The following is a 16,404-nucleotide window of genomic DNA, read 5'->3' as shown; positions in this document are numbered from 1 at the left end:
TCATTCATTCAATAACATATTTAGTGTCGTGAATATGGCAAGTGATTCTAGAGTAGAAATTGGATTTGAGCAAATGTAAATGTATCATGACTTGAGTAAAGCAGAAATTATGCATGAATTAAAGATCCTTGGTTGAAGTTTGCTACACAATACTGGTTAGTAATGGGTGAAATAATAAGGGTTCTGCATAAGCATTAAGTAACTATGTGGGCCAGGATTCTGAATGGTTAAAAGTATGAGTTGTCAGGTTGCTAACACAATTGACCGCTGGAAAATGTGAAACAGCTGTTGTTATATTCTAGGAAGTCTTAAATAAATCTAAACAGTAATTTTTAAAAGATTATTTAAAGATGTAAAGAGAGAATTAGGTTTTAATTACAGCAAAGAGCAGGGATAGAAGAAGCATATAGAAAAGCATAACCACAATGAGTTAGTGAAAGACGGCAGAGAACAGTAATATGAATAAAAATATTTACATTTTAAACCATCTATATAGAGTGAAAAATAATTTTACCTTATTATATTATCTTTATAGTAATGTTTTGAACCAGAGACATGATGAGGACTTACACTGAATTCTTCATACCTGCAACCCAGTTCCCACTATATTACATAGAAACTATAGAGCTACAGTTTTGGTGGAGGCTGCTAGTGTGAGGCAAAATATGCTCTTCTATGACTATACGGGAAATTGTATTTCTATCTAGTTGGCCAATTTAATGCAAAATAATTATGTGTTCTATTAATTTAACATGATTATTTAATATCTATGGTAATGTGCTTTTCTAGTTTGCTTTGAATTATTATCGATTCTCCCATCAATGAAGGATTAAAAAAGGGAATTATGTGATTATATTGGTATATAGAACATTCTGAACAGCAATTTGGAGAATGGAGAAGAGTGGAGGAAAGGCAAAGAAGGAACAATTAGAAGGCTGTGGAATTAACCTGATGAGAGGTGACCATCATTTGAAATAAAAAAGTGAAAGTACTTTAGTCATTGTTTGGATGCAGGGATGACAGAGAGAGAATAGTCGATTTCTGGTTTCAGACACTGGCAATTACACAATATCCTTCTCTGTTAATAACAGGAAAGGGAGAAACTCTGTGGTAAGTGGGAGATAATTAATTTATTTGTGTAGACATAGAGTGAAAGATTTCTTAAAGGGTTTCTAAATCATAATTTCTATTACAGAATTAGATATGGAAATATAATCTCAGGATAGAACTGTGGGCAGATTTTTAAAATTACACTAATGAGCATATAGATGATGAGTGAAGTCAAGAAGTTTTCACCAAGAAGAATGTGTCATTGGAAGACACGATGGTGGGTGTTGAAAACTGGAGGATACTAACAGAAAATAACTGAGCAAAGGGGAAAAGGCCATGAAATAGATGGAGAAGTTACTATATTGTTAAGGGGAAATGTGGAAAGATGTGTTGTCCCAGATATCAAGGCAAAAAGCATCTGAAGATGAATGGTAGTTGACAGTGTCAAGTCAAGAGAAACCAAGAGAAATAACTGAAAGTCAATTTTTCTACAAAGTGATCATTCAGCACTTTAATCAAACTTGATTCAGTAATAACCTGAGCATAGATGCCAATTTGTAAAAGTTTGTGAAGTAAATAAAAGTTGAGCCCTGGCCAGTGTGGCTCAGTGATTAGAGTGTCTGGTTGGCCAAAGGAATACTGGTTTGATTCCTGGTCAAGGACACATATCTGGGTTGCAGGTTCCATCCCCGGCCCCAGTTGGGGCATGAACAGGAGGCAATGGATCAATGTGTCTTGATGTTTCTCTCTCTCTCTCCCACTCTCTCCCTCCCTCCCACTCTTTCTAAAATCCAATGGGAAAAATATCCTCAGGTGAGGATCAACAAAAATAAATTAATTAATTTTTAAAAATAAATAAAAGTTGAAAATAAGGCTTAGTGGGTGTAAAAAGAGATAATTTGTTTCCTGGGTATGAATGAGACAATTATATCCAAAAGGCTCATGAATTTAAGGGAGATTTGATTTGTTTTGTTTTCAAAATTAGGACATGGTTAAATAATGATGAGAAAGACTTAGTACGAGACATAGGGAGGAGGCCATAGAACATGGAGTAGAGATGGTGGGATTGGCCTTGCGTGCGGGAGTAATATTTTTGGTTTTTACCAGAAAGAGACAAAGATGTTGAGTCAATTTAATCTACTTTATACACTTCCTATAACCAACAGGAAAATAGTAATTTTTTGTTTGTTTGTTTGTTTATAATAAAAGTTTCATTCTGTTCAAACCAGAACCAACTTAGAGCTTGAGGTTTATCTTTAGGGAAAGATAAATAAGAAAACAGAAAAGAAAATAATGAGCTTAAATGTGCAGATGGTTAAAAACAAACATCTAGAACAGCAATTTAGAGGAACATGACTTAGACCAAGAGAGTCTAGTTAACCTCTCATTTCTGATAGGTATTTCCATATTTAATCACAGATGGCGTGTGCAAATTTGTGCCTGAACATATCGTCTCCAAATGGAAATGCCTCCAGTCAATTCTAGTCCTATTCAGAAGCCAAATGCACTTTGAGCCCAATGAGCCTATTAAAATTACAGAATTTTAAAGATGTTCTTTCAAAAATTCATTGTCATAAAATATGTTTCCTTTGCCCCTCCCTATATGACTAAACTCATTGTCCAGTTTTATATCCCTAAAAATATGTTTGAACAATCACTTAAACAAATAGCCCATACTTGTTCTAACTTTATACTATCTATTTTTTTTCCTCATGGACAATATCTCTTCTACATGGACAAAGAGCATTTAAATCCTTTATTTTTCTTGAATGCTTGCCTGAGTCACTGGTCATATTTTATTAACAAATTTGTACAGTTATTGATAGGTAGTTCATTATTCATCATATTTTTAATTGCTGTCTGAACACTTTAAACTCTTTGTTGACATCCCTCTATACTCCTTCAATATTTCTGTCATTTCTGTGAATTGTAAGCTATTAAAATATAGTCCTAGTCCATTTTGCTCAGTGGTTAGAGCATCGGCCCATGGACTGAAGGGTCCAGAGTTCTATACAAGGGCATAGACCTCGGCTGCAAGTGTGGGAGGCAACCAATCGATGTATCTCTCTCACATCGATGTTTCTCCTTCTCTTTCTCTCTCCCTCTCTCCTTTCCTCCTTTCCAGTCTCTCTGAAAAGCAATGGGAAAAATATCCTCGGGTAAGGATTAAAAAAGCACACACAAAAAACAAATAACATACATAGTCTATTCAGTGTTTTGGAATTAGAGTGGGGTTATTAAATAATATTAACTACTATATTTGTGCATCTCCAAAAAGGGGCACAGATAAATGTGGGGTTAGAAGAGTTAGGGAACAAGAGAGTAATGCAAAGGTTATAGAAAGAGAATACTAATAGCACTGAATAATTATGATTAATATTTAAATTTTATATTTATTAGGAATAGTATGCTCTTTACTTATTATTTAATCTTTGTATCTTATGAAATATGTGCAGTTATAATGACGACATCAAAGTAGAGAGAAGAAATTGAGATTTAGAGACATTTAATGGCTTTTCAAAGATCACAGAACTAGTAAATAGTAGAGCTAAAATTTAAACTCCAGTTGTCTGAATCTATGAAGGATTTCCAAGAACTAATCATAATTCTAGTTAGGCCTTATTCCACAATTAGAATTTGAGCACTAGTTCTACTGATTACTAGCAATGGAAATTTGAGAAATAAATTTTTGAATCTTGGTTACCCCTGTTTTATACTGGAGTGATGCTTATTTGAATTGGGTAGGTTTAACTGCTTCTATAAAGAGACTCTAAAATCTCTGCACCAAACAAGATAGAAGCTTAGTTATCTTTCAAATAACAGTCTAGAGATGGTCTGTTGATCTAGAAATGGGTCTCTAAACCAGCATGAAAAACAGCCCACCTGAAGGTCATAAAGAGACTAAATTTTCTTATAACATTTTGATTTATCATCATGTAGAGTCTTATCTTATTTCACATAATATCATACAAATTTTAACCTTTGTAATGAGAGAAACAGAGAAAATGGAAAGCAAGCAGTTGCCTTATAAAATGCTATACTCAAGTTGCAAAAATTACTTCTGCTTTTATTCTATTGATCAAGATCAATTGTATGGCCACACCTAAAGTTGAGAGAGACTGATAAAAGCAATTTCTAGTTGAGTAATGTGTCAGTCATGGAAATAGGTCACTCTGATCTCCCTGTAAGAGAAGGTGCCATGAGGAATGCAGTAGTTTGGCAGCATCCAGTTCCTGCACCTTTGGATGCACTATAGCTGTTCAACCAAGGCCATGCTATCCTGGGCCTGCACAGAGCCAATGATAGAACTTGTTGAGGTACTATAACTAGACCATTTCTGCTAAACTTGGAACCCTTCTAACAGTTAATCCATCATCTGGAGCTCCTTTTTGGGTTGGCATATACTTCCTCAAAAGCTGCACTAAACTCTCAGACTCTTATTATCCATCACTATCTTCCATTCTTCCTTTTGCAGATGCCCAACTGGATCATGTGTGAAGATGCTCCTTGACAGCTCTTAACACTTTTCCACTTAATCTGGAGTTGAAAGCTCCTTCTCATTAATTCTGCCATGTCATATGCTGCTCATAGGACCGAAAATGACGAAGATAGTCGTGTACTTAGGTTTTCAATCAAACAAGAGGAAGATTATAATGGATTCAGGACACTTAGCTTTCTCTGTAATCATCTTCAATTCTGTTTCACCAAATGTTTATTCATATTATTTCCCCATTCATAGAACCCATTTACTCTCTTTCCAATGAAGAAAATCCAAAATCCCATGAACTTACTTCACCCAGTTCAAAATGCAGGATTGCTAAATAATGTGATATCTCTTTTACTCAGTCTGCATATGATTCTAAACATAATTTATAAATTTTAAAAATGCTATTAATCTTCTCACATTGAATATACAACAAAGAAATTGAAACTTGCTGAATACAAAAATAGCTTCCATTTGGAAAAAAGAGAAAAGGAAACACACTGTTATCAATTTCTGTTAGGCAGGAATCAGGGAAAATCCTGTTCTGTCAATAGAGTAAGCTCTTTGCGCCCATTAGGCTATGCCTGGTTCCTTTCTCTGGAGGTAACTGTATTGTGCCTTGTTCTTCTAGATTTTGCTCTTGGAGATATATTTTCTTATTGATTTGGGGTAGATATATTAATATTCAATACTAACGAGCTCCCCTCTACTTATAAATAGACAGAAGGAAAATTGTTTTTACATGTCCTTTTGAAGTTACATATGGTCACATGACATTATTTGGCCATTGAAATATGTGAAACATCATTATGATGGTGGAAACATATGTTGACACAGGGTTCACTTGCCTTGGGGAGAGGTCTAATTTCACACCAAATTTTGTAGGTCCAAGTATAAAACTTTATACTTAACAATTATTTTATGTTATAGAGATTTTGAGCTAGTGGCAAAATTTAGTCTACACTGACTTATGCATCAGTTGTTCTGCATGGCCAAGTTTAAAAGAGTGTTGGGATGTGTGCCTTCACAAAGGGATGATGAACTTTCTTGCTAGGGTAGGCTTTAGAGTCTGAGGGCATTTATAGGAATGATATAATCATAGATAATTTTGTATTTTAGATTTCTTTCTCTGACAATCAAATTATGTAGTAGATTTCTAACCTATTCATTTCCAGAAAATTTCATTTGAGTAACCAAACCCAAAGATCTAGTCTTGACATCATTTTTTAAGTCTACTAATTCTCTTCTTTTGTTTACTGAATTCTATGCTTGGATTATCTGTCTCCTATTTTTAATGAGGTCCTCTGAAACAATAAGCCATCTGGAACACCTCTCTTAGACTAATCTTTGCAGCAGGTCTGACAAATATATGGCTAAAATTCTTAATGAGGGGCCTCAGAGAAAATGTCGGAAGAAGACTAATATCTCTGCTAAGTACATTTCAATAACTTTTCTAAACCTATGAGAGATCTAAAGCTATTGGATTTTCATCCATTTTCACTATTGCTATAGACTTGGTGTGCATGTGGTCTGCCTTCCAGGTTAAAAAACAATTTGACTAAATGTTTGCCATAACATACTGAGAATCACCAGCTTTTTAGACTGCAATACTGTGTGCTCTCCAAATTTCAAAGCCTGCATTATATATTTCAGAGATTTAAAAAAAAAACAAAAAAAAAATAAATTGGCAACACAGTTAGTTTTTTTGGTAATTTCTATATAGAACTTACTATTGAAAAAAGACATCCCAAAGTAAATCGCTTCAAACCAGGTTAAAGTTTATTTTTGCCTCATAGTAGATGTCCATAGATAAGCAAGTGGTTGAGAGTGGACCTGTACTCTGTCCTACAGAGTCATTCAGGGATCCAAATTCCTTCTATTCTTGTTTCTTTGTAGCCTCTATTGTTGTTATCATCTACATGGTATTGCTGCTCACAACACCATGAACTCATTTTACCACATGAGAAGAATGAAAGAGAAGTGTAAAGTAAATGAGTTTTTTAAACAAAATCATGATATGAAAATTGTCTTTATTTGGTTTTGAAATTAGGGTAATACTGGCCTCATCAAATAAGCTCAGGAGACTTCCCTCTCCTAAAATTTTTTGAAATATTTTGAGAAGAATATGTGTTAGTTTTTCTTTGAATGCCTGATAAAATTCAGCTGTGAAGCCATCCTGTCCAGGAATTTTGTTTGTTGGGAGGTGTTTTTTTTTTTAAATTACTGCTTAGATTACCTTGGTTGTAATCACTCTGTTTAGATTTTCTGTTTCTTTTTATTCAATTATTCCATTTTGGAAGATTGTATGTTTCTAGAAATTTATCCATTTCTTCCAGATTGCCCAATTTGTTGGCATATAGTTGTTTGAAATATTTTCTTATAATCCTTTGTATTTTAGGGGTGTCTGTTGTTGCTTCTCCTCTTTCATTTATGATTCTATTTATTTGAGCCTTCTATCTTTTTCTTTGCTTGATGGGTCTAGTCTAAGTCTTTTCAATCTTGTTCATCTTTTCAAAAAACCAGCTCTTGGTTTCATTGGTCTTCTGTATTGTTTTTAGTTTGTTTGTTCATTTGTTTTGTTTTAGGTTTTATTAGTATTATTTTTTAGCTCTGATCTTCATTACTTCTTTCCTTTTACCCCCTGGGGGCTTTCTTGTTCTATTTATAGTTCCTTTAGATGTAAGATTACAGTGTTTATATGACATTTTGTTTGTTTGTATGTTTCTTGAGGTAGGCCTTCATTGCTATGAATTTACCTGTTAGGACTGCTGATACTGAGTCCCATAAATTTGGGGTTGCTTTGGTTTCATTTTTATTTGTTTCATGATATGTTTTGATTTTTTCCTGACCTCATTGTTAACTCATAAAAAGTTTTGTAATGTGGTATTTATCCTCCGTGTGTTTGTGTGTTTTTTAATTGGGTTGTTTGCCCATTTTTTATTTGGGTTGTCTTCCTGGTGTTGAGTTCTATAACTTATTTATATTTTTTGGAAATTAACCCCTTAACAGATGTATTATTGGCAAATATATTCTCCCATACAGTGGACTCCCTTTACATTTTGTTGATGGTTTCCTTTGCCATGCAGAAGCTTTTTAGTTTGATGTAGTCCCATTTGTTTACTTTTTTCCTTTGTTTCCCTTGCCTTAGGAGATATATCAGCAAACATATTGCTATGAGAGATGTCTGATATTTTACTGACTATATTTTCTTTTTATGGTTGTGCGACTTATATTTAAGTCTTTTATACATTTTGAGTTTATTCTTGTGTATGGCATAAGTTGGTGGTCGGGTTTTATTTTCTTTGTATGTACCTGTCCAGTTTTTAACCACAAATAAATGTTGGACATATGATGGTTTTGCCCTAAATTTAATTTTGACATGTTTGTTTTCATCCACAATTACCTAATTCCTTCTCAACTTCTTTTAAATATGTTTGAATAGCTAAGTTAATGGATTTCTTGATTAATGACATAAACCACTTGGGAGTATTTAATAATTAACCCATATTAAAAATATTTTCATTTTGGTGCTCTTAATGTACTCTCCTTCCAAAGCCCATGGTGTGATGGATATGTGTTTAACAAAACTGGAATGAGTTAGAGGAAGTTCAGTGACATTTTCTTAGATGTCTTGTTGGGGAATTATAGAAAAACAAGAATGCATACACACATGTAGATAGAGAATTTCTTTCAACATCTTAAGAACAGTAAGAACGTAGAAAAAGGAACCTTTTGCAGAGAAATATTAATTTCTCAAATGAACATCACTGAGTGCCAACTCTGAACTGAACACTATGCCAAAACTAAGAAAGGACATATGAGTAAGATACTACCTCTTGCCAAAGATTCAGACTAATCAAAATAACATTAAAAAGATAGTTGGGGATTTTGTTGTAACATTTGGAACTAAATTAATCTGCTTACCCTCCTGGAACCTCATTAAAATTATTTGAAAAACATAAACCTGAATCAATAAACAGAACATTGGAGAGGGGCATTAATGGGAAATTTGTTTCCACCAATACCTGGAAGAAGAATAGTTAGAAGTGTCTTGGCTGATAAAGCAGAGCACTGGAATCCACAGTACAGGACATGCTCAGAGAAGCCTAAAGAAAGAAGAGAAAGGTGATCTGCCAATGCTGAACCTTGGGGCTCTCTGGAGGAGATGGAGGTGCCCTGATATGGAAGGCAGGTCATTTGACAGCACTTCTCTCTCCCCATTTCTGTGTGCAAGATGATTCGAGGCCAAGCATCTACCTCCTAGATAAATACACATAAACAAATATAATTATATGTCTGGGAAGGATGGGAACTGCTCAGAATAAATCCTTTGAATTTTGACATCAGTGGGTGCTCAGTAAAAATGGAAGACTTCACGAACTCATACTAGAATGAAGCGTATCAGTTCACAAGTTTCAGTCATGAATGAAGAACACTTATTACCCTCTCTGTTTTGCTTCATTCTCAATATAATCAAATAATTAATTGCTAAACAAAACAAATACTGTCCCTAGAAAGAAAAATATAAGATTCAGGGGAAAAAATTGAAAAAAAGTATATTAAATGGAAAAACCAAAAATCAGAACCTGCCACAAAAAACTAGAGAAGGTAGCAATTCAGGGCAACAATTAAAAGAACTGTGTAAAAATGACTAGAGGGGGCAAGATCCAAGATGGCAGCAGACTGAGTGGAAGCTACACTGACACTCTCCCTGGACTAATCTGGATTTACAACTAAAACAGAGAAAAAAATCCTGAAAACCAACTGAAGATGAGCTTGCGATCACCCTCGTAACCAAAGAGGAAAAGTGGAGACTGCAAGGAGGCTGGTAGGAAGTGCGGACATGAGAGGGCTGGCTGGGCTCCCACAGGCAGAAGCTGAAGGTCCCGAGGGATATCTCAGCTGGGGGGGGGCTCCCACTGAGGACTCTGGGGCATAAACCCCAGGCTGGGCTTCCCAGCCAAGAGCACCAGAACTGAGAAAGGTGCCCACATAACATCTGGCTGTGAAAAGCAGCTGGGTTTCTATCTGCCAGGGAGAGACAGCTGGAATTGCAGGCATCCTCTTAAAGAGCCATTGCACAATGTTTCATGTGCAGCCACTCACCTTCGGCTTTGGAAGAGGGGGAGTGGGGTGGAATGGAGCTGTGTGGAGAGTCTGGGGAGAGTCGTTCCTCCAGACTGTGAGGGATATCTTTCTTGGGAGGCAAACTTTTGGCTTTTGCCTGATGGGGAAGCGATTGCCCCACCCTACTGGAGGGCCTCTTGCCCTGCCCAGAGGAGTTTCTACAGCCTGAGGCTTGTTAAGAGAATGATAACAACTAGTTGCCCCCACCCTGTGGAGCTTCTACAGCCTGAGGCTCATTAAGAGGATCAGATTAACAAGTCTGCAGACTGAGGCAGACCTTAGGGTGCTTTGAGTTTTTGCCTGATCTGTTTGAAACCTGAGCCTTAGAAAAGCAGACCTTGGTGTGCTTCTTGATCCTGTACAAATGTATTCAACCCCAGCAATGGAGACCTCAAGATTGGGGTGGTTGATATCCCCAAACAGGGTACTCAGGGCCAGTCACAAATTATGTCTGACATTGGCCTGTATCAGAGACCCTCCAAAAAGACTGAGAATCCTAGCAGATCTACCTAACATTTAGCCAAAATGAGGAGACCAAAACAAGCCTTGAATGAAAGAAAAAGAGAAGTCTCCAGAAAAAGAGCGAAAAGAAACAGAGATAAGCAACCTCTCAGATATAGAGTTTAGAATACTGATTGTAAAGATGCTCAACAGCATGAAAAAAGATTTTGAAACTATGAAACATGACCAGTCAGAAATGAAGAATGACAGTAGAAATAAAGAATACAAGAGAAGGAATAAACAGCAGATTAGAAGATGCTGAGGGTCAGATCAGTGAATTAGAAGACAGAGTAGAAAAAAATCAGAGAACCAAAAACCAAAAACAATTAAAAAAACAGAGGACAGTCTAAGGGAGCTGTGGGACAGCATAAAACATAATATTCATATTATAGGAGTGCCAGAAGAGGCTGAAGGTAAGCAGGGGGTTAGAGAACATGTTTGATGAAATAATGGCAGAAAACTTTCTTAACCTGATCAAGGGAAAAGGACACACAGGTTCTGGAGGCACAGAAAGTCCCAAGTAAGAAGAATCCAAAGAGACCCATGCCCAGGCATATCATAATTAAAATGTGAAAAATCCAAGACAAAGAGAGAATCTTAAAGGAAGCTAGAGAAAAGCAAACTGTTACCTACAAAGGAGCCCCCTTAAGGCTGTCATCTGGCTTCTCATCAGAAACTCTACAGGCCAGAAGGGAAGGGCATGAAGTATTCAAGGTAATGCAAAAGAAGGATCTGAAACCAAGACTACCCTATCCAGCAAGATTATCAATCAAGATGGATGGTGAAATAAAGAGCTTCCCAGGCAAAAAAAAAAAAAAAAAAAAAAAGGTTAAAAGACTTTATCACTACATAACCAGCATTACAGGAAATGTTAAAGGGACTGCTATAATTAGACATAGAAATAAAGAGAATGATAAACAACTATAAAGAAACAAAATGTAAGTAGATAAGTATCTTTCAATAATAACCTTAAATGTAAATGGATTAAATGCCCCAATAAAGAGATATAGGATGGCTAAATGGGTAAGAAAACATAACACAACTATATGCTGTCTACAAGAGACCCATCTCAGAACAAAAGACTCACACAGAATGAGAGTGAAGGGATGGAAAAAAAATTTCCATGCAAATGGAAATGAAAAAAAAAGCTGGGGTAGCAATACTCATATCAGACAAAATAGACTTCAAAATTAAGACCATAACAAGAGGCAAGAAAGGTCATAACATAATACTAAAGGGATCAATCCAGCGAGAGGATATAACCCTGATAAACATATATGCATGCAATGTAGGAGCACCTAAATTTATAAAATAACTTCTAGAGGACTTTAAGGGAGAGATTGACAGCAATACAGTCATACTTGGGGACTTTAACACCCACTGATTTCACTGGATAGGTCTTCCAGACAAAAAATCAACAAGGAAACAGCGACCCTAAATAACACACTAGATCAGATGGATTTAATCAACATTTACAGAACATTCTACTCCAAAGCTGCAGAATATACATTCTTCTCAAGTGCACAGAGGACATTTTCAAAGATAGACCACATGTTAGGACACAATATAAGCCTCTATAAGTTCAAGAAGATTGAAATCATATCAAGCATCGCCTTGGATCACGATGCATGAAACTAGAAATCAACTACAATAAAAACACTAAAAGACATTTAAACACACGAAGACTGAAAAGCATGTTTTTAAATAATGAATGGGTTACCAAAGAGATTAAGAAAGAAATCAAAAACTTCCTGAAAACAAATGAAAATGAACACACAACTCCAAACTATGGGACACAATGAAAGCAGTCCTGAGAGGGAAGTTTATAGTACTACAAGCCTACCTCAAAAAACAAGAAAGACTTCTAATAGACTCTTTAACTGTACAACTCAAAAACTTAGAAATGGAACAACAAGAAAATCCCAGAGTATGTAGAAGGAAAGAAATTATAAAGATCAGAGCAGAAATAAATGACATAGAGACTAAAAACACAATACAAAAGATCAATGAAACCAAGAGCTGGTTCTTTGAAAAAATAAACAAGATTAATGAACCTTTAGCCAGACTCATCAAGAAACAAAGAGAGAGGACCCAAATAAACCAAATCAGAAATGAAAGAGGTGAAATAACAACTGACCCAACAGAAATACAAAGTATTGTAAGAAAATACTATGAACAACTATATGACACCAAGATGGACAACCTGGATGAAATGGATGAATTCCTAGAAAAATACAACCTTTCAAAACTCAATCAGGAAGAGTCAGAAAGTCTAAATAGGCTGATAGCTGCTGACGAAGTTGAAGCAGTAATCAAAGTGCTCCCAGCACACAAAAGCCCTGCCTGAATGGCTTCACAGGGGAGTTTTAGCAAACATTCAAAGAAGAATTAACACCAATTCTCCTGAAATTATTTCAAAAAATCCAAGAGGAAGGAACACTTCCAAACTTTTTTTATGAGGCCAGCATTAGCCTAATTCCAAAACCAGATAAAGACACTACAAAGAAAGAGAATTACAGGCCAATATCCCTGATGAACATAGATGCCAAAATCCTCAACAAATATTAGCAAATTGGATCCAGCAATATATTAAAAAGATCATATACCATGACCAAGTGGGATTTATTCCAGGGATGCAAGGTTGGTACAATATTCAGGAATCAATAAACATGATACATCACATAAACAAACTGAAAGACAAAAATCACATGATCATATCAAGAGATGTAGAAAAAGCATTCGATAAAATCCAAAACCCACTTTTGATAAAAACTCTCAGCAAAGTGGGAATAGAGGGATCATACCTCAGCATAATAAAGGCCATATATGACAAAGCTACAGCCAACATCATAGTCAACGGGCAAAAACTGAAACCATTTCCCCTAAGAACAGGAACAAGACAGAGGTGTCCACTTTCAACACTCGTATTCAACATCGTACTGGAAGTACTAGCCACAGCGATTAGAAAAGAAGAAAACAAAAGGCATCCAAACTGGAGAGGAAGAAACAAAACTGTCATTATTTGCAGATGACATGATATTGTACATAGAGAATCCTAAAGACTCCACCAGAAAACTACTAGATTTAATAAATGAATTCAGCAAGGTAGCAGGATATAAAATTAACACCCAGAAATTGATGGCATTTTTATATACCAATAATGAACTCTCAGACAGAAACTAAAAAAAAAATCCTATTTACCACTGTAACCAAAAAATAAAATCCTAGGAATAAACTTAACCAAAGATATAAAAGACCTTTACTCAGAAAACTACAGGACACTGAAAAAAGAAATAGAGGAAGATATAAACAAATGGAAAAATATACCATGTTCATGAATTGGAAGAATTAACATCATTAAAATGTCCATATTATCCAAAGCAACCTATAAATTCAATGCAATCCCTATTAAAATACCAACAGAGTAGTTCACCGATCTAGAATAAACACTTTGAAAATTTATCTGGAACCAAAAGGGACCCCAAATAGCCATGGCAATCTTGAGAAAGAAGAACAAAGTTAGACGGATCACAGTACCAAATATCAAGTTATGCTACAAAGCCACTGTAATCAAAACAGCCTGGTATTGGCACAAGAACAGACATATTGATCAGTGGAACAGAACAGAGAACCCAGAAACTGACCCATGCCATTATGGTCAATTAATATTTGACAAAGGAGGCAAGAACATACCATGGAGTAAAGACAGTCTTTTCAAAAAGTGGTATTGGAAAAATTGAACAGATACATGCAAAAAAAATGAAACTAGACCACCAACTTACACCCTACACAAAAATAAATTCAAAATGGATAAAATACTTAAATATAAGACATGAAACCATAAAAATCCTAGAGGAAAACATAGGCAGTAAAATCTGAGACATTTCTCATAGCAATATGTTTGCTGATACGTATCCTAGGGCAAGAAAAACTAAGGAGAAAATAAACAAATAAAAAGCTTCTGCACAGCAAAGGAAACCATCAACAAAATGAAAAGGGAGCCCACTGTATGGGAGAACATATATGCCAATGACACATCAGATAAAGAGTTAATATCCAAAATATATATGGAAATTATACAACTTAACAAAAGGAAGACAAACAATCCAATTGAAAAATGGGCAATGGACCTAGACACTTCTCCAAAGAGGACATACAAATGGCTAAGACACATGTGAAAAAATGCTCAACGTCACTAAGCATCAGGGAGATGCAAATTAAAACCACAATGTGGTATCACTTTACACCTGTCAGAATGGCTCCATCAACAAGTCAACAAACTACAAGTGCTGGTGAGGGTGTGGAGAAAAGGGCACCCTTGTGCACTGCTGGTGGGAACACAGACTGGTGCAGCCACTATGGAAACAGTATGGAGTTTCCTCGAAAGATTAAAAATTGACCTGCCATTTGACCCAGTGATCCCACTTCTAGGAATATATCCTAAGGAACCCCAAACACCAATCACAAAGAAATTATGCACCCCTATGTTTATAGCAACACAATTCACAATAGTTAAGATTTGGAAACCACCCAACTGCCCATCACTAGATGAGTGGATAAAAAAGCTGTGGCCCATTTACACCATGGCGTACTATGCGGCTCTGAAGAGGAAGGACCTTTTGGTCTTTGTACAGCATGGAGGGAACTAGAGAGTAAAATGCTAAGTGAAATGAGCCAGTTAGAGAAGGACAGGTACCACATGATCTCACTTATATGTGGAATATAATAAACAAAGTGATGAACAAAGTGTATCCAGAGACATAGAAGCTTGGAACAAAGAGGGATCTCAGAGGAAAGGTGGGGAGGGGGGTGTGGGTGGGGAGAGGTTAATCATGGAACCTGTATGTTTATGGGCATGGCCCATGGAGGTGGACATTGGTGTGGGGAGGGCCTGGGGATGGGTTGGATGTAGTGTGGAGGGTGGAGGGGATCAGTGGGGTTCAAAGGGGGGACATCTGTAATGGTCTCAACAATAAAGATAAAGAAACATTAAAAAAAATGACTAGAGGGAACTGAGCAAAACATAGTATCAAAAATAATTCAACCCCCCTCCAGGGCAGTTTGGAGGCCCGCCCCAACCATACTATGTATATCAACAACCTCAATGAGAATCTCAAGAAGGATGAGCTGAAAAAGTCCCTATGTGCCATCTTCTCCCAGTTTGGCCAGATCCTGGATATCCTGGTGTCACGGAGCCAGGCCTTTGTCATCTTTAAGGAAGTCAGCAGTGCCACCAACGCCCTGCGCTCCATGCAGGGTTTCCTCTCCTACTACAAGCCCATGCGCATCCAGGAGGCCAAGACCGAATGGTGTATCATTGCCAAAATGAAGGGCACCTTCGAGGAGCGGGACCGTAAGCAGGAGAAGAGGAAGCCCAAGAGCCAGCAGACCCCAGCTGACAAGAAGGCTGTGCAGGCGGGGGCAGTAACCCCTGTATCGGGAGCCATCCTGGGGCCTTTCCAGGGCATGCCACAATGACTCAGGCACCCTGCATCATGCATCGCATGCCAGGCCAGCCTCCCTAATGCCGCCTCCTGGCATGATCCCACCTCCAGGTCTCGCACCAGGCCAGATCCCACCGGGAGCCATGCCCCCACAGCAGGTCATACCCGGCCAGATGCCACCTGCTTAGCCTCTTTTAGAAAACCCACCAAATCACACCTCCTTCCTCACCTACCTGCCAGAGGAGACCAATGGGCTCATCTGTCCATGCTTTTCAACCAGTTCCCTGGCTTCAAAGAGGTCTGGCTGGTCCCAGAGTGGCACAACATCGCCTTGGAGGAGTTTGACAATGAGGTTCAGGCAGGGGCTGCTCCTGACTCCCTACAGGGCATCAAAATCACCCAGAACAATGCCATGAAGATCTCCTTTGCCAAGAAGTAGCACCTTTTCCCCATGCCTGCCCCTACCCCGGGTTTGGGGGCCTCCCCTCTTCCCCTTGGTTTGGTCCCCTGAAGGTAAGTGCCCCTAGGGGCCTTCTTGGAGCCACATGTGTGAGGGGTCACATAGCATTGTACCCAGAGTCTGTCCCCAGACATTGCACCTGGCTCTGTTAGGCTAGAATTAAAGTATTTTTTGATTTTCTACTAAATAAATAAATAAATAAATAAAATCAAGAAATTTTAAGTAAAACTCAAGGCTTCAAATAAAAACTATATATATATATATATATATAATTTTAGATGCATCATTATTGCATTTAAAAATAAGTATTAATAGAAGATTCTGAAAGCCTTTTTATT

The 16,404-nt window shown here is 37.0% G+C and overlaps 1 pseudogene; it reads left to right on the top strand.

The window, feature by feature from the left end:
- The first annotated feature begins 891 nt into the window (after nt 1–891).
- On the top strand, nt 892–16,045 carry LOC107526859 (U1 small nuclear ribonucleoprotein A pseudogene; annotated as a pseudogene).
- Nucleotides 16,046–16,404: the final 359 nt, after the last annotated feature.

The sequence above is a fragment of the Miniopterus natalensis genome, chromosome 2 (genome assembly GCF_054644295.1).
Source record: "Miniopterus natalensis isolate mMinNat1 chromosome 2, mMinNat1.hap1, whole genome shotgun sequence".
Classification (NCBI taxonomy): Eukaryota; Metazoa; Chordata; class Mammalia; order Chiroptera; family Miniopteridae; genus Miniopterus; species Miniopterus natalensis.
This window is presented reverse-complemented; position numbering and strand designations above follow the sequence as displayed.